At 35.4% G+C, this 13,020-nt stretch overlaps 1 protein-coding gene and 1 non-coding gene across 13 annotated transcripts in view; one reads left to right on the top strand and one right to left on the bottom strand.

Moving 5' to 3' along the window:
- Positions 1–13,020, top strand: part of ERC1 (ELKS/RAB6-interacting/CAST family member 1) — a 530,770-nt gene that overhangs the window by 205,855 nt on the left and 311,895 nt on the right. The gene's annotated exons all lie outside the window — the stretch shown is intronic.
- Positions 1,315–1,421, bottom strand: LOC126076641 (U6 spliceosomal RNA). Its single transcript, XR_007517566.1, has one exon. It is a non-coding gene; the product is annotated as a U6 spliceosomal RNA (small nuclear RNA).

The following is a 13,020-nucleotide window of genomic DNA, read 5'->3' as shown; positions in this document are numbered from 1 at the left end:
TACAAGATTGCAGAGGCTAGCTAAGCAAGTCCAAAATTCACAGGGCAGGTGGCTGTCAAGAAGGGAAGGTCATGAGTAGGCTGGAACTCCGCAGGCATAGGCTAAGGCTGTGGTCCATAGGCAGAATTTCTGCTTTCCCTTGGGAAGACCTCAGTCCTGCTTTTGAGGCCTTCTAAAGGATTCAGTTGGGTTCACTAGGATTATCTAAAATAATCTCCCTTATTTAAACTGTTTAGAGACTTTAAGTATATTTGCAAAATACCTCCATAAGAACACATAGATTTGTGTTTGTTTGAATAACTGGGCACTGTAGCTTAGACAAGTTGACACTTTAAGAAAGTCATCAACTGGTGGTTCTGAATAGTCTGTATAGAAAGGAAAAAAAAAGGAGCTTGGAATGTCCTTAATTAGAAATTTGTCTTCTAAAGTAAGCATATTAGAGTTTCTGTTTAGATTCATAATAAATAGGTTTTTCCCTGGCATGATGTTTAAAATATTTAGAAAGCAGAATAATAGAGGCTGATAGAGTTTTGAGAATAGCATCTTTGCAGACTTCTGAAAAAATTGTTTATTGTCTGCTCTACTCCTGCTGTCCCTTTTAGCTAAATACCCAGGGTGTGGTACTACACTGGAGCGTCATCCCCTATGCCGTATGATGTGTTTTGCTTTATAATTTTGCTTTTGTATTTGCTTATTACCTTTTTTTTTTAATGTGGAAATAACTAATTAATCCACAGAGTTTAATGTTTACAGGAGATAGCTTCAGTTTTATTCTAATATGAAGTTCATTTAAATCAGATTTAACATGGCATTCAGTAGCTTTTGTGTTTAGAAAATGGCAACCATCTTCTGATTCTTATTTAATTTAGGTGCAAAAAAAGAAAAAAGGACCAAGCTGCTGGCAGGTTGCCTTTGTACGCTCAATATTAGGAATTTTCAGTGATCTTTTTTTTTTTTTTAAAGAATAATAGAATCTATTATTGTGTGAGCTAAAGAATTAATAGAAAATGTGGATTTATTATTATATTTCCTGGTTTATAAGTGCTAGGATTATTGTTTATCTTTTATTTTTTTACTGTGCTTTAGGTGAAAGTTTACAGCTCAAGTTAGTTTCTCATTCAAAAATTTATACACGGATCATTTTGTGACATTGGTTGCAATTTCTACAATGTGACAGCATGCTTTGCCTTTTACCCTGGGTTCCCTGTGTCCATTTGTCCCCATCCCTGCCCCTTCCTGCCTTCTCATCCTGCTTTTGGACAAGAGGTACCCATTTGGTCTCATATATCTCACTGAACTAAGAAGCATGTTCCTAAAAATATGGAACAATTCACGAGTTTGTGTGTGATCCTTCACAGGGGCCATGCTAAATCTTCTCTGTATTGTTCCAATTTTAGTGTATGTGCTGCCAAAGGGAGTACAAGTACTAGAATTTTAATGGTTATAGATTATACATTGGGACATGTTTTGAAATTGAACAGCAGGATTAACAGATAAGAAGAAAGAAAATACTTTAGAAGAAAAAATTTTGTTGTGGAGAATATACACAGAAAAACATACACCAATTCAACTGTTTCCACGTGTACAGTTCAGTGACATTGATTACGTTCTTGAAATTGTGTATCCATTCTCACCCTCCTTTTCTGAGGTATTCCTCCCCCATTAACATAAACTCACTGTCCCCTAAGGGTTCTATCTAATCTTTTGAGTTGCTGTTGTCACTTCGATTCCATATAGTTAGTTCTTATAATGTAATTTTTAAAGTAGTTTTATTTGTTCATTTTAGTTCCTCCTTCTCAAAACGTGCCTTTTTTTTTTTTTTTTTAATGGGGAGAGGGCTCTTATATAGATTTTTGTTATACAGATAAGGAGGCCGAAGCCTAAAACGTTAAGCAACTGGTCAAATATCACATAAGTAGTTGTTAGCAGAGTTGTGTCTAACAATTCCAGTACCATCTCTTTCTTTTTTTCTCATTTTAAACCTCCTGTGTTCAGTTTTCATTAATGAGCCCATTTCCTAGGAGGGAAGGAATAGATAGCTAGACGATTTAGAGGCTGTTCACTTGAGGATCTTGCTGAGGCCAGAGGCTTTTCCCGTGCTAGAATGCCCTCTTAGAGGACAGGTAGTTTGGAACTGGTATCTGGGTCATTTTGGTGCCAGGTGCTGATTTTTCCACATCTGTGATTCTTAGTCCTTACCTAAGTCTGGACTTTGTGCAAAGGGGTGCTTCTGGCTCCAAAAAAACTAAGATTCCAGAGGTAGGACAGCTGTTGTTTTCATTATAAATGATGCTAACGGAGGTATTCTTACAAAGCTTATTTGATAGCTAAAAGTTTCAGTGATGAGGTTTCAGCTTCTTAAGATCAGGTTGAGCTCTCCTGGGAAATAATACCTAGCATACAACTTTTTTATACAACAGGGGCTGGCCATCTCAATTAAAGTGTACCCCAAAAGACAGGAGTATCTTAGAGAAGGGCCTTCTCATTGAACTCTGGTCTCTTAACGTCTGGAAGATCATTTGGGTAGAAGGCACTAGTTAGTTAATTCTGGATCCTAGACTGTTCGTTTCAGGTCCTAAAACCCAAGTGTAGGTAGAGATACAAAATGGAGAACGCAGGCCAGGATATTGCACTGTCTTTATGACTATTCAGAGGAAAACAGGAGAACTAGAGATCAGTTTGTCATATATATATATATATATGTACACACACATACGCGCACACACACACACATATACACACATACATACATACACACAAAGTTTCCTCATGGGAAACTACATTTTGAGTTATAAACTAGCTTAATTTTAAAAGTGCAATATAATGTGTTCATAAGACGGAGTCACTTTAGTTGATTTTTTTTAAAGCAAGGATGTTCTAAATTTGCTCAGAACTTAGGCCCAAAGTAGTTAGCCCCTTAGTTAATTGTCTGAACTGCTAAAGCAGTAACTTTTAACCTTATTTTGGTGAATGAGAGATATCTGTAGTTCTGTAGACCAAGATTAACACACTGACCTGAGCTTGAACACAAAGAATAGGATCATTTTCCTATCATGTCAGGAGTGCTTTCTAATCTGGGGGTGTTATCATTTGTATTTGTGAGCAAAAGAGAACTTTTCTGATGGTATTTAGAGAAATTATAAAACACAGTTGATAGGCTTAAACTTAACGGCTCACACTTACGGGCTTTGAGCTTTTAATTTGCTTTCGAAGATTTTTCTAGTTTCTGAAATTTTATGTAATGAAAATGGAGAAACATATTTTTTCATAAATCTTCTAAAATGTGTTAGCAAGGTATATACCTAAAAGTCTTGAAAGCAGTTTTTGAAACTAGTATTCGTAGCAACATTATTCACAGTAGCCAAAAGGTAGAAACAACTTAAGTGTCCATCAACACTGATGGATGAATGGATAAGCAAAATGTAGTATAAACCAAACCAAACCAGACCTGTTGCCTTTGAGTTGATTCCGACTCACAGTGACCCTATAGGACAGAGTAGAACTTCCCTATTATAGGGTTTCAAAGGAGTGGCTGTTGGATTCGAACTGCCCACCTTTTGATTAGCAGCCAAGTTCTTAACCGCTGCCCCACCAGCGCTCCAAATGTGGTATGTGCATATAAAAACCAAAAAAACCGAACCCTTGCTGTTGAGTCAATTCCAACTCATAGTGACCCTATAGGACAGAGTAGAACCACTCCATCGGGTTTCCAAGAAGCGGTTGGTGGATTTGAACTGCTGACCTTTTGGTTAGCAGCCCAGCTGTTAACTGCCAAGCCGTCAGGGCTCTGATATATACATCTAATAGAATAGTATTCAGCAATGAACAGAAATGAAGTTCTGATTCATGCTATGACATGATTGAACCTTGAAAACGTTATTATGATTGAAATAAGATACAAAAGGACAAATATAACACTTACATGAAATATCTAGAATAGGCAAATACATAGAGACAAAAAGTTTATTATTGGTTATGGGGGATGGGTAGAAGGCACTAGTTAGTTAATTCTGGATCCTACACTGCTCATTCCAGGTCCTAGAACCCTAGGCGGTGGGGAGTTATTGCTAAAGGGATACTGAGTTTCTGTTTGAGGCGATGAAAAACATTTGGAAATGGATGGTGACAGTTGCACAACATGATGAATGTAATTAATGTCATTGAATCGTATACTCAAAAATGTTTAAAATGGCAAATTTTTTGTTGTATGTATTTTACCACAATAAAAAAAAAATGTATTGGCAAACTTGAATTAGTTTACAGGACTGATACTTCTAATTTTTGGTTTAATAGTCTTAGATCTCTTAGCTCTCTGTTTTCTTGCAAAATAGAAGTCAAATAAAAGATGAGTGCTCTTTTTTCTTATCTGCTTTTTTCGTATTCGTTTCTCTTTGACCACATTTTCTTTCCCCTTACTGGTTTGTGGGAATCTGACCCCTTTTAACTGTTAACCTTTTTCAGAAAAGGAAACTTGACTGACCTTTTAGTAATATCTCTTTCTTTGTGTTTTTCCTGTAGGGCCTATCACATTATGCCCTCTGACTATAAATTTTGAAGGCCCATTGTATATATTAAAAAATAGAGGAAGTGTTCTCTTCTCTTTCCATTCTCTCATCATCCTCATTTCCTCTTTTATATCTTCCCCTCATCCATAATATTCAGACCTTCAGAAATCAAATATTCAGTAGTCCCTTATATACTTGTTAATTGTATGTACAATATTATTGTTTTTATATATTCAGAATGTGTCTAAACATGTGCATTTTACTTTTCCTTCTATAAGAGTGCCAGTATATTCATATGCCTAAAATATTCTTATATAATTTAATTAAATAGGGTTACATTTAAATCTGTAGGTTAAACAAAAGTATACCTTTTCTCTTTTTGTCACAACAAGCTATCATTTCCAACCTTACACATGCTAACATCTCTGAAATTGGGGTACATGTGCAAGTAATAGTATGGCATAATTTAGCTGGTATAATTTTTCTTAGTGCTACATAAAGCAATAGTGCATCTTCTGTGCTTGGTGAGTTGATGTTGAAGACGCATGGGAAGAGAGTACAATTGTTTCATTGAATGTGGGAGTGGAAGAAAGTAGTATTTCTAAATTAACATCAAATATTCCATTTTAAATGTATATGTAACCAAATGAATATAGTGAGTATTATAGACGTTTGCCTATTCTACCTACATCCTGAAAGTTTATATATTAAGGTTGGCCAAAAAAAAAATTTTTTTTTTCATCTTCTTATTGGGAAAATGGGCCTCTGCTTGCAATTTATTTTATATTTGAGATCATGTTAGACATTGATAACACAGTATAACCTGAAAATGTAAGCCTTAACTATTTAGTCTGCATATTTCTAAATATTTTTCCCTTTTAAAGAAATTCTGAATTGGTATTCAGTTTAGTTTGTCCAAAGATCTGACATGTAGAAATTAATAGCTAGTTGTATAAGCTTTGGCATAAACTGCTTTACAACTCTCGAGGAAAATGGGTTCTTCAGGATTTTCCTTACTTTTAAATTTATGGTTGTCCATTTTTGATACATGAAGTACAGTATCAGGGAATAAGTACTTAACGCAGTTGGAGTAGAAGAGGAATGACTGCAGGTGATGGTGGTTTTGAGGAATCATAATGTGTGTTCTTACTTGAGTGAGAATGAAGTATGTTAAAAAAAAAAAAAAAAGATGCTAAAGTATTGTAGCGGAAGATGACTGGTTCTTTATCTGATCCTGCTTGCTTCAGCTTAATTACTGGGGAAGCCGCTTGTTTCTTTCCGCTTCCTCCTTGATCAATTTCACTGATTTCATTTTAAAAGAATAATTTTACACAGCTTTACAAAGCCAGTTCTGTTAGGTCATCTTCCCAAAGTTTCTTGTGGGCACGCTGCCTTATAATTTATTACTACAGCCTGATAGGACCTTGCGCCTAGTGGCTAAATAGTGACCACTTTTTTTACTTAAAAGCATAAACATGCGAATCCCATTCAGTTATTCCATGTGTAGATTGTTTTCTCCTAAATTTATTCCCCAAGGACTATAGTTTGATGCTAAAGTGAAACATGGTTCATGAGCGATAAAATAGGTAAAAGGATAAAGTTGCTCTCTCTTGGCAGGGAGAAGCTTTATTTTTTTTTTTTTCCATGTATTTATCCATGTCTTCTATAAAGCGTTGCATCTGTAGGAGCTTTCAGTCAGTGTCATTGTCAATCTAAAATTATTCTGACTTTATCATAACCAAGGAAAATAAAAAAAAGATCATTGGGAACAATCATTTAGAGATGGACCTCTTTTTGCTTGTGAGCATTGTTAGCATTTTACACTGTTTCTACATCTGCTAAAGGTCCATGAATGTTAATAGATTCTTAAAGAAGCATCAGGGAATATATAAAGTGTGCCCAGGTGAGGTGTCAGCAGACCTGTGTTCTTATCCTGGACCTGCGACTTAACTTACTCAGTGATCGTGAGCAGATCATTTTATTTCTCTGGGTTTTTTTTTTTTTTAAACTCTTTGTCTTGTATAATGAGAATAATATATCTTTTCTCTATTATTTTCACAATGACTTTTAAAAACTCTGGTTTTGAGTACTGACAACATTAAAGTTTTAGAAAACATTACAAATTGAAATGTTTGCATCCAAGAAACAAACCTTTTGCTTTAGATTCTTAAAGGGATATTTAGATAATGAGGACAATCTGGATGGCTGTGGTGATCAGAAGTCTAACTATTTAGAGGATAATACACACTTCAGTGAAATTGATTAATTTTTGAAGAGAAAACTGCCTGTTATCGTTAAGAGGCAATAATGAACCACAGGGGTTTCTCGCTACATAGAAATATTAAGCATGGCTTCTTTGCATCTCCTACTGCTGAGCAACATTGAGGATGAATTGGTGTTCACAGAGCTGTGTCTTCTTGTTCATTATTGCACTTAGATTACACCATTTGAGGTGGATTTTGGTCGATTTGGAGTGAGCAGTATTGGTTGTGATGAGGAGAAAAAATAAAATTGTTTTCAAATTTGAGAAAACTATTTCAAGTTCCTCCAGAAAAATTAGAGTTCTGTATTATATACAATCACTGAAACTAACAATGTTTTTCTGCTTTTGCTTCCAGGTAACTTGGATACTCTTAGTGGAGTAGGGTAGTGTATATAAAGCTAAACTGGCTAAAGTTGTAAAATCACTTAATTTCACTTTTGGCTACTTAGGTGAGAAGGGGCTTGGGTGACCTCCTCCTCTTTTCGTTTGTATTTAAGAAACGGGTTTTCTCCCTGTTCCAGGAAATGGTTAGAGAAAAAAATTTTCTTTAGAAACTCACATTGAAATACAATGGTGTAATCTAATGAGAAAATATACTTCGGAGTTGAAAATCTGAAATTACTCATTTTTAGTGTTTGTGCAGAATCTGTATGACCCCTTTCCCATCTCCAGTCCTGTGCTTTGTGTTTTGTCTGTGTCCATGAGCAATATAATTTCTGTATATTGTCCTCATTAATTCTTTCTAACTTTCTCTTTCGCATTTTCTTCCTGGATTTGCTGTTTCCTTCAGTCTCACCTCAAGGTCAGTATGCTTGTACTAAAACAAAGATATGTAACAGAGCATTGTATAATCTTATCTTAAACTCTAATAAAGAGAAAAAATAGCTACTTAGATGAGAAGGGAAATGGGTAATGTCCTCTTCTTTTCCTTTGTGTTTAAGAAATGGATTTTCTCCCTGTTTCAGGGAATGGTAAATTTTAGACAAAAATGATAGAACTTATTCCAGGAGGAGATGCCTAGAAATTCAGTTACGAGTGCTTAAGATTTCAGGAGTATTACGTTTACCAGAAGAGTAGACTCAAATTTCTGCGCTTCCTAAGATAGTGACAGTTCTCAGGGAGCAGAAATCAGACTGACCAGGTTTTGATTGCGAGAGAAATTGAGATGAAAGAAGCCATCAGGGGAATGAGGAAAAAAAAATACATTGTTTTAATTTAAGTAACATTTTCATCTGGGCAGACGTTTTGGCCATTCAGTAGGGTAAAGTGCAGCGTGAATGATGGAGGGAAAGTTGCTGCAGTCTGTGGATTTTCATAAGAACCTTTAAATTATGTTACTTAGACATACTGTCACACTCCCTTCTGCTTTAAATTTTGGTTTTGTTTGTGATTCCCCTGAATGGTAGAACTAGGGGTAAAAAAACAGCAGTGCTACTGCTGTTTACATACAAGATGTACTATGGTAGCAGCTTTACCTATTTTATTTTCATTTTTTTTTATTATGTAGAGAGTTTATTATTTCCATCTCTTAGGTAAAAAACACAAATGCAGAACACATTAAGTAACTTGCCCATTTTCATTAGTAAGTAAATTAGTCAGAGAAGCTGACACAAATAATGAGAAAACCTGCATTTTTAAAGTAATTTCTTTTACATATGAGCCATGCCAATGTAAATTAGAGTGTGAGAATTTCTGATAGGGTTCAGAAAAGGAACTTGCTGATAACATACATATTTTACCCTAGCAGCTGTCATCTAATCATGATGATATCATAGATTTGGTGTTTATAAAGCACCCAGCTTTTTGATTCTCACAGCAAGCATGTAAGTTGTACCGGGGATATCATTATTCTCATGAAGAACTAAGACCAGAGAAAGGGATTTCTCCTAGGCCAACCAGCTGCAGTGAAACCTGTAAGAGCCGGAACTTGACAGGCTGCCTTGCTTTTCTGGATCTTGCAAGTTTTCTGCCTTTGACGGGGTGCAGTCTTACCACTTTTCTATCGCTTATTTTAGTGGGGAATATTTGCGTTTTCCTTCTCTGGCAGGTTTCTGCCCTATACAGGTTGCTGCTGTCGCAGGTTTTACTGTAAGAAGTATGATAGGGCTTAGATTTGAAGACAGATGTTCTTATTTCAACCTCAGGGCTGTTGGCGGCCTCATCTAGGAATTAGAATATGAGCTCTGGAGCTCCAGATTGCTTGAGTTTTCTCAGGAAGATTCCTCATTGGTAGTTTTCTCACCTGTAAGATCGGGATAATTATCTAATCTAAAGGGTTGCTGTAGACACTGAATGAGTTACTACACGTAGCCCTGAGAACAGTATCTGGCACAGGATAAGCAGTAAATAGAGCTATTATGATTGTAATTATTATTCCTTTGAATACTTTTCCATGCAGTCCTATTTGACCCGGTATTTTATAGCAAGATGTACATACTATTGTTACTGATCCATACAAGTATTAATAGAAAGTGCAAAGTAGATTTCCAATGTAAAGTTGTATGTGTGTAGAAAATGGAAAAAAGGAGACATATTTCTTCTGAAATGGCATTTTAAGACTCCACGTACTGAAATTTATTTTATAGGTAGAAAGATGAGGAAGGCTTTCTCAGAAAGAGGTTCTCTACCCCATTTCCGCCCTCTGAAATTTCTTCTTATTTTCTCCAAGTTATAGGGCATGTTTATATTGAGGACCTAAACATTGTGAAAAATCTCCATACCTTTGATTCATTTAAAAATAAGGAATTTGTGTGGAGTGTGTGTTAAAACAAAAGACCCTTTTTCATGACTTACTAATATAATTCATAAAGGGGGTTCTTCTATATAGTTATCACCAAAGACTTTATTTACTTTTATTTTGTTTAAATTTTTATAGAAACTTCTTTCAAAAAAGCTGTATTTGTTACAGAAGAAGTCTTACAGTGTTTGCAGTGAGAAGAGAAGCACCGATAATACATTTTTAAAGTGATTTTTTTTCATTTTTCTTTCTAATACATTTTCTCCACATAGTATAGTTCAACTTAGGTATTTGGGAGAGTGGTGAAATCTGTAAGCTGTTCAGTTTTAGTTAAATATAAAATTTTTTGCCTTGTGTTTGGAGAACTTTAAAGCTGAATCGTATTTTTGGTGGAAAGTTTTAACACTTTGTCCTATACTTCATTCTTTCAGTGACTGCTTTTGGTCTCAGTCTTTCTAAGTAAAACGCCACAAAGAGCTGTAGAAGAATTTGTTCATGGAAGTCATTGCTGTTGCTGTATACATAATTCTTTGTGTTATAAGTTATGTTAGTTATATTGTTAGCTGGCACATGTGGTAGCTTTTATCATAGTAATAAGTGCCATTAAACTATACTTCTAAATATGTTTGTTTTCCAAGGAATACAAAATCAAACCAGTGTTGTTTTTTCCAGTGGTAAAGATCATCTTGGCTGTAGAGTGTAAAAATTCAGCAAAGCGTCTTTTTCTTCCAGATTGAAATATAGTGCAGTATAGGAACATTACACCATTTAAATTAATGGTTTTCCCAAGTCCAGTTCAGTAGGTCAAGAGGGTATACATTATTAATGATTTGAGATAGGATTGGATGTTGGGGTGACTTCATTGTATGACCTTAGCCAAGATACTTAAGTCTTCAATATTTGTTTTAACTACCTGTTTTATGTTAACAGTGATGCTTAACTAAGCATTTCTGTTTTGGACAGATTTATTTTTGTTTACCTCTTCCTCCCTTGCTCCCCTATCCATTCAGTACACAGCAGAGAGATTTTATTTAGAGTGATGCCGACTGAAAATTCACACTCTCTATCCTCAAACATATGCATCTTTTTATTTCCTGTTCAGTGACATTAACCCCAGAGAATGAATACAAAGAAATAATTCCATGTATACATTAAGATATGTGATTCTGTTCAGAATTCATCCTTTTTATTATATAAAACCCGTTGCTGTCAAGTCATAGTGACCCTATATGAATGAGTAGAACTGTCCCATAGGGTTTCCAGGGAGCTGCTGGTAAATTCGAACTGCCAACATTTTGATTACCAGCCAAGAGGGCACCTTTTATTATGTGAAGCTAAAAACCCATTGTCTTAGTGACCCTGTAGGGTAGAGTAGAACTGCTGCATAGGGTTTCCAGGGAACAGCTGGTGGGTTCACACTGCTGACCTTTTGGTTAGCATTCAAAAGCTTAACCACTGTGCCACCAGGGCTCATTTCTCTAAAGGCAAGGCATTCAAGAGGTGAAGCCTATAAATGTCCATCTTTTTGCGCTCTTTAAAGTAAGGTCTAAATATTTTAGCTCAATATTATTATTTAAAAAAACAAAACAAAACCCGTTGACCTGTGTTTTGATTAGCAGTGTTTGTTGCAGACTTGTTTTCAAAACAACTATTTGTAATCTATGGTATGCTTCCTACTACGTACATTAAGACCAGAGCCTCTACGTTGTTGTAGAGTAGAAGGTAAATACATTGTATTTTGCTCAAATGCATTCCCATTCTGTAATCTTGTTTCATCTAGTTTTTTCAAAGATTTCTACATTGGTTTCTAAAATCTAGGTTGGTCAAATAGCCATTTCTCTCATTGTATGTTTTAGAGATTTTTTTACATTATTTACTGATATCATTCAGGAAAGATACTAGCTACTAAAGCCTCATATCATTCACAAAAAAGAGATTTTATTGTATTTTTAAAGGGTATACTTATTTTCTTTGTTTTTAGCCAAAGCCTTTAGGACTTTATAGGCTCTGGAGGATTTCTGACCCTGTAGATCCATTTACAAGGAGTTTTGCTCATATGCAAGAGTTTATAACCTTGGAGAAATGGTCTATTGTCAGTAGCATTTTTTGCTTCCTACCTTTCCTTCCTTTAGCATTCTTAAACAACCTTATTGTTCAAGAGTGCATTTCCTTTCAAGTAATTATATTACCTAGTGTTTTTTATAATAGCCCACACAAAGACAGATGACACCTAAGAACAACATTGATGTGCATAGTTCTGTATGATTATTATCTTGGCCACATTATCAATATTTATGAAATAAATGCACTTAAGGATTTGTGATTTAATGTAGCAAAGTTTGGATTTTTTTTCCCTTTTGCCTTTATCGTTAGGTGAGAATTGCCACTGTTCCACCACTTACAGCCTTTTGTATGGGATGTTCCTCCAGTACTAATTGGATTATTATGGGTGTTGTCCTGTTGACTCATGCATTTCCAGCCTTGCTCAAGGAAAGCTGTACAACATAACTTATATCTTAGGTATTGGGTAATGTGGTTTATTTGACAGGGTGCTTTAGAACACTGCTTTTCAAACTTTAACGTCATACAAATCAAATGGGACTTCAAATGCAGTTCTGATTTGGTGGGTTTTGGCTGTGTTCTGAGTCTTTGCATTTCTAAAAGTTCCCAGGTGGCAGTGATGTTGCTTGTCTGCATAGCATGATTAACGAAGCTTCAGAACACTGGTTATGAAGGAGCATTTTTGGAATTCCTTCCCCCCTCCCTTTTTTTTTTTTTAAAATTTACAAACATTGAACATTATCCCTGTTGATTTCACTATACAAGCTCATATGTGAGTTTATTATAAAAATCTGTTTCTCCTTGTTTTGAGGACACCAAGGAAGCACTCCTAAGGTTTCATATTGGCACAGGTACAAGAGGCAAGTTAAATTTCCAGGATGTTAGAGCAAAACACACTGTTTTCATTGGCACCCCTTACCTTGTCACTTAAATGTATAAAAACAAGTTGAGCAGTATAACAAGGTGACAAGAAATTGAGGGTGGAGCAAGGGGGGACAAGAAATACACAAATTTCAAAACAATTGAATACTTAGCTGCTTGGGCATGGTATTGTACTTTCACAGAAATCTTGGTTTCAAACTTCCAGTTTGTATTATCATATATATGGCTTTAAACTCTCTGAATTTGAGATTGCAGACTGAGGGAAACAGATGAGGAAATCAGTGGTTTTTATCTGGCAGCTAGCAGATCTGTAGGGTGATTTGCATACACATTGGTATTGCTCTGTCTTTAAAAAAAAAAGTTTTAATGAAAGCGCATCTACTGTTGGTATGTTCTTTGCTGGTGAAGTTGTATTCTTTTATTTTTGCCATCTTGATTTTGTCTGAGGTGCCAGACTATAGAGCATGACTGCAAAGATCCCAGAAATAGTTTATTCCTTTTTACAAGGTACTAGTCTAATGGAATTCAGGAAGCTGCCCTCTGCCATAGGCAGGAAGAAAATGTATGTATTT

Source organism: Elephas maximus, chromosome 4 (genome assembly GCF_024166365.1).
Source record: "Elephas maximus indicus isolate mEleMax1 chromosome 4, mEleMax1 primary haplotype, whole genome shotgun sequence".
Lineage (NCBI taxonomy): Eukaryota > Metazoa > Chordata > Mammalia > Proboscidea > Elephantidae > Elephas > Elephas maximus.
The sequence above is the reverse complement of the archived record's forward strand: the minus strand, read 5'-3'. Positions and strand labels throughout refer to the sequence as shown.